Source organism: Cyphomyrmex costatus, unplaced genomic scaffold, assembly GCF_001594065.2.
Source record: "Cyphomyrmex costatus isolate MS0001 unplaced genomic scaffold, Ccosl1.0 scaffold302, whole genome shotgun sequence".
Classification (NCBI taxonomy): domain Eukaryota; kingdom Metazoa; phylum Arthropoda; class Insecta; order Hymenoptera; family Formicidae; genus Cyphomyrmex; species Cyphomyrmex costatus.
The window spans coordinates 1,591,453-1,597,665 of NW_017277148.1; the positions used below are offsets into that span (position 1 = coordinate 1,591,453).

At 40.3% G+C, this 6,213-nt stretch overlaps 1 non-coding gene across 1 annotated transcript; it reads right to left on the reverse strand.

Annotated features, from left to right (window-relative positions):
* Window positions 1-5,819: 5,819 nt before the first annotated feature.
* TRNAK-CUU (transfer RNA lysine (anticodon CUU)) lies at window positions 5,820-5,892 on the reverse strand. The gene has a single exon. It is a non-coding gene; the product is annotated as a tRNA-Lys (tRNA).
* Window positions 5,893-6,213: the final 321 nt, after the last annotated feature.

Here is a 6,213-nt window from a genome sequence, read left to right on the forward strand (position 1 = left end):
TCTTATTCCGCATGTTTCCCGGGCATTCATCGCGTCGTTCCGAACAGTCCAGTCGTCTGTTTTCACCCGTCCGCGTGTCATCGTTCTCGAATTCTTCCCGAAGAGATCCTTCATCGAAGTCTTTAAAATTGTTCTCACAGATTTCGTCCTTCGCGTGAGTACGCGAGTGGTGACTAGAGAGAAGAAGACTTCCTCCTGCGGTTCGCGTCCCTTCCGGGTGATGGGATGGATTCGTCTCGAAAGTCTTACTCCCGTAGAATGACGGCCGCCACCTCGTCAGGGATCGATCCCGGAGACTTCGACGCCTCGCGATCGAGCTTCCATTCACGTCCACTATCGCGAGCCGATGTCGTCCCACCTCGTCGTCGCGTAGCCGCGATTCCACCCGCTCGGTTTCGTCGTCTGTATTCTTCCGCGAGTTCCACGTGACCGAGAAACATTCGTCCTTGGCGACATCCTCGATCGCTCGCGAAGATTCCCTCGACACGCAACATGCTTTGAAGAGTCCGTTCCCGTCTTCGTCTCCTTTTCCTCTTTTTGCCCCTCGTCGCCGATCGCGATGTGACGGCTGCGTTAGCACGCGGCTCTTTGCCAGGAAGTCACGTCCACCTAGGATTGTTTCCTTTTTGTCACCGATTCTCGGAACCCTGGTGGGTAAACTTTCACCGTGATTAGACGGTAGGTTTCCACGTCTGCAGTTTATCAGCTCCGCTTTTCTTATGTAGTTTCCAGTTTTTCGCCGTCGATTTTTCGGGGCTCTTTTCTGCGATTTGTTCTCGGATAAATGCACGCAATCGGTTTGGCATTCGTCGTTCAGAAAAGTGAACACACGAATCGATGTCGCAGTCGGGCAGTCGGCACGGGAATCACAGTGCAGCACCCTATGCCCGCCCTTGTCGATCTCAGCGGGCATGACGGTCTCATCCGACACTTCTTCTTTTGCCCTCCTCTCCCTTGGTACAATCGTTTCCCGTTTTAGTACAGCCGTCTCCTGTGGATTTATTATAAATCGTCGCGATCTTGCTCGTTTCCTCCTTACGATTCCGATTTCTACTTCTCGTCGCCAATGGCTTCGAGGAACATTGGTTGATTCGAACCACGATTGTCGGTGCGGTATCGATGAAGACCGCGCGCCTTGCCAGTTGGCATTACAGCCGACTTCCAGTCACTTCCGCCTCCGAAGAGGGTGCCTCGAAACAACGTGGGCCGCTGGGAATGAGGGATGCGGCTGCCAATCCGCTGTTACCATCCATGCACCGTTATTACGTTTTCGGTTCTCTCGCATTCTTGCGGCTGCTGTCGGTCGTACGGGTACCGATGTTAGCGCGCGCCCTGTACGGTACAGACTCGCAGTTCCTGTCTGTTAGATCAGCTGATCGCTGGATTCAGGAATAATGATTCGCAATAGATGAGAAACAACAGGATCGGTTCGCGGGACGACATCAGGTCAACGGAATCTCGCAGGTTCCACGGTAGAAATTGTGTTTCTCGCTCAATATCGCCAAGGATACTCGATACACTGCGAATGATCCTGGCAATGAACTGATGACGATGAGATCGGTGAGATCAAGCCTATATAAATAATTTTGTCGCGATATAATTGATCGATTATTTTCGCGACTATATTCGGTCTTTTCTCTCTTTTTCTTTCACTTTCTTTTTTATGAGATTTATTATTATTAATTGACGAGGTCCAACATGCATTAAGTATCTTACGCCATTTCTTGTTTCCTTTTGGGGATCTTTTCTATATCTTATGTCTTATCAATTACTTCTTTCCGGATCTCGCGTACGTTTCGTAATTGTAATTACGCGCAGAAAAATCCTCTCGCATAAGATCGACACGAACAGATCTTCATGTAACGCACTATCACTACTTCACCACTAGTTATCATTATCCGACGAAACATTGGACTCCTTTTTGATCGACGTCTACAATAGGATACCCCTATTTACAAGCCTTCACGAATTTGCGCGACAGAAAGTCAAAGAAGAGAAAGATCGGAATCGAAAGATAAAAACCGATTGTCGCGTCGCGACTGACAGACATGCACCTTCCACGTGCTCCAAGAAAATGTTTCATAGAATACTACAGAAATTTTACTACAGAATCGTTTGCTACCGATTACTACCGATCCTTTCAGTACGGGGGTAAACACAGCGAGATCATTCGCTAAATGGCCACGATGAAGATGGGACCAGACCGAGCTGTGCGATATCGGCCAGGCCTTGCGTACGCACGGAATTGTCACAGGGGGGGTTCGCGGCCACGCGCGGGGTTATCTCGCAGGGTCGTCGGATGATGCCGGTGCGGCGTCCGAGAAACTACTGAACGAGTGCCGCAGTTCTCTTCCCCGACTCGCCGGGTTCGGGCACGCTCCTCGGTTCGCTCTCGTAGAGAGACCGAACCGGCGCGGCGGCGGCAGTGGCGGCGGTACACGAGCGCACACCACGGCGGCTTGGCGGCGGTGGCGGAGGCCAAGAGTGAAACCACCAACACTATACCAACGGGACACACGACGCGACTCGTTCTACTCACACGGGCCCGCCGAAGCAGCATCCATCCCATCCCGCGCTCCGGGAACTCCGAAAGAGCCGATTTGTTAATAGTAGTTGTCGCTGTTGGCCGTCATTGCGTTGTCATTATCAGCGTCGAAATTGTCGTCGAAATCATCTGCGTGGTCCTCGTCGTCCTGTTCCGTTCAGTATCAGCTGCATGTCCCGCTTTAGTCCTGTTTCACGCAGCACGCGACCAATCTGGAAGCTCGGTTCGCTCTATACGTTCGCACCACCCACTATCGGAACCATAATCACCAACATTGGTCACCGTCACTATCAACTTTTTCTGCTCTCTCGTCTTTTTCCTCTTTCTTTTCTTACAAACTGATAAGCCTCATCTTCTTTGTCATTAAGAACTTATCACTTATTTCACGTTTTTTGTTCTTTTTCCTTTTTTTAGGTCTTCTGTCGCGATTTCTTCTATTCGTTTGTTTCTTCCTTATTCATCCTTTGTTCTATCCTTTTTACATGAATCTCGTTCCTTCGGGTTTCCTTTTTTCAACCACGAATCACATGCTACAGTTATTCCAGATCTGTCGCACTCGAGAATACTGCTCTTGTTCTATTCTCTGTTCCTTTCATCTTACGATCATAAAATAGAAGTGCCACAAGGAGTTACTACTCGTTGGCAGAAAGAAAAAGACAGTACGACGAAGATAAAGGCCGTGAAGGACGCGCACGACACCTGCGAATCTGAGAAGATAAATCACTCAGAAATCACCTCTTGTATGCGCACCCGCATTAGGATTTCTCTCCACCAGAATTTCTTTTGATTCTTGCATTCTCTCTCTCTCTCTCTCTCTCTCTAGTTTCTTTCCTGTCACCACCTTCTTCTGCATGCAGCTCCTCTTTAAAAAATGCTCGTTTTAACAAAATGGTTTTTGACGGTTTTTACACAACCGGCATTTATGCTCTACGATCAGATGCTATTGCTGTTGCTATCGTTAGTTGTCCATGGATTGCAACGTCTTGTTTCCTTCGGCTGAGTCTTGTTTTTCCCATTCTCTCTTATTTGGAATCGAAAGTCGCCTAGGTCAAACGGTACGCTGGATGCTTCTACGAACAGAAAGCAGATCGTCTTGCGGTTAAAGGGATAGAGTTTGTGTAATCATGACGGTTAAGCTCGTTGCGTATTTCAAGTTCTTACACGAGTGAATAAACTTCTAATAGTTATGTTCCGGGTGGTCGTAATAAATTCAGCATATTGTACAATTTTATGACTACAGTAATTAATCTCTGTTATTACAAAATATCTTAATCAAGTAAATCGGAGAACGAAACTTTGTGTAGATTATCATTTTTAAAAACAAATTTCGGTTTATTTTATATTAGAGAGCAATTTTTGACTCAATTAAAATTCACGTTTAAAGAAAAGAACAAAAGCAAAAAATTGAGTAAAAATAGGAAATATATTTATGACATCATGACTACTAAACTAACAAAGAAATATTACATACAATGTAAAATCCACAAATTCATTTAAATAAAATGCGTGACAAGAAGTATGTATGAATAATTTATGATTGATTTATATTTTCTCTTAAATTAATGTAAGATGATTAAACTAAATAGGGAAATACTCAATATTTATAATGCCAAAAAAATTGGAAAAACGTTATCTTTGTTTACAGAAAAAAATAAAATTGTTTAATTACAATTATAATGCATAATATTTAAAAATAAAATTTTGAAGATTAATATTGTTATGTATAAATAATGATATATATTTAATTTTTAGTATTATAAATTTTACGTGTATTGTACAGATTTCCGTGTAATACGATACATGGAATGTATCTGTCGTTTATTTTATAGTAGTTTTAACATCTTTTTTATATAAATTCTTCAGAGTAATTTCTGCTAAATCGATATCCGGAATCCTTTAACAAGTGGAACTGCAATTTTATTCCGAAGAAATACGACGATTAAGGCAATGATAGAATCCGAAAAAGTATACGTGCGATCGTCTGAACGATATATACATCGATTGTTCCCTCACTCACATAGAAGATTATCGCTGATGCGCGCAATCCAGAAGTGGAAATGTCTGCTTCTTACGTGCTTTTCCCTAGCTTGTAGGAAGATAATAGAGAGATACCTTTCATCGGGCAATGCGACAAACGCATTCCTGATAGTCTATATTTTTCGCTTTTATGATTACTCGATGAATTTACGGTACTGTCAAGTACGTCGTGAAAACAAGGAAAACAACGGGATGATACAGATGTTTTTGTAGGTACGGATTTTGTTATACAGCTCGAATTTGTTTTTTTTTTAATATAAAAATATCTGAACATTGTTTATATTGCTTACAACCTCATAATAATGAATGTTAAAAATAATCAAAACCAGGTTATATACGTTAAAATCAAAAGAAAATGTGCGAGAGATTAGATTTGTTATTTAATTTTAAGGAATACAAAAGAAATAAGTATATAAAAAAAATTTGATTAATTTTCCGAAAGGTTTTTATAGGTCTAACTATAAGTTATTCTATAGGTGCGATTTATTTGCACATTTATTCGCGAGCTTATAGTCCACACAAATTCGGATTTAATACACACAATTAATCCTAAGGCAAATTTTTGGAAATAAAAGTTAAAGATTTGTCGATACTTCACAAATTGATATAAACAGAAATTGCAATACATATAAAATCGTGTAACACATACGCCGATGCATCCGACGCATGTACACACACGTGCACGCGCATCAGATTTTATTCCAATAATATTTTTATATGCGACTATGAAGTTCCAGTTAATCAAGAATAAAAAGTTGTAAGAAATAATAGTATCTTATTTATATTATAATTCCTATATATAAATAACAGCCACTTTGAGTTAGTTGAAGATTATGCAGGTCGGTATAAAATAGTACAGTATCTTCTCGTACCGCAGTCTCTCTTCTCGTAGTTTTCACAAAACAATATAACTATATGTAACAAAAACTTGAAGTTATACACTGTAAAAAATAAAATGTTAATTTTACCTCAAAGACGTTGAGTGGATTTTCTGAGACATGCAAAAATGTTAAAATTAACACAAAAATGTTAATTTTAACATTTTTGCATGTCTCAGAAAATCTACTCAACGTCTTTGAGTTAAAATTAACATTTTATTTTTTACAGTGTATATTTACTTGCAAAATATTTACTTGTGCAAACGAAATTATAATAACACTTGTATCTCTCAAATAAGAATACATTTTTAATTTCTATGTATGATAAATATGGTAGAATGGTAGTAAAAAAATAAATTCGCCCAACGTGGGGCTCGAACCCACGACCCTGAGATTAAGAGTCTCATGCTCTACCGACTGAGCTAGCCGGGCTTACAACACAGGGGTGAGACGTAGCTCAATTGAATGTATTTAACTATGTTATTACATATAATTATTTTTTTTTATCTAATACAGAGAAAATTTATATATATGTATATTACACAAAATAAATAATATAGCAAATAAATAATTACGTTGTTAATAAATATACAAGCAAATGGCAAATGCCAATGACGAAAGTCTCGATACTCTCTCTAAGATTATAATCTATAATAGAGCATTATGTGGCAGTTAAATGTAGGATTATGTAATTTTTGTAATGAAAGTATATCTCATCCAGTAAATCTATTTTAAGAATGTATACTTTCAAAT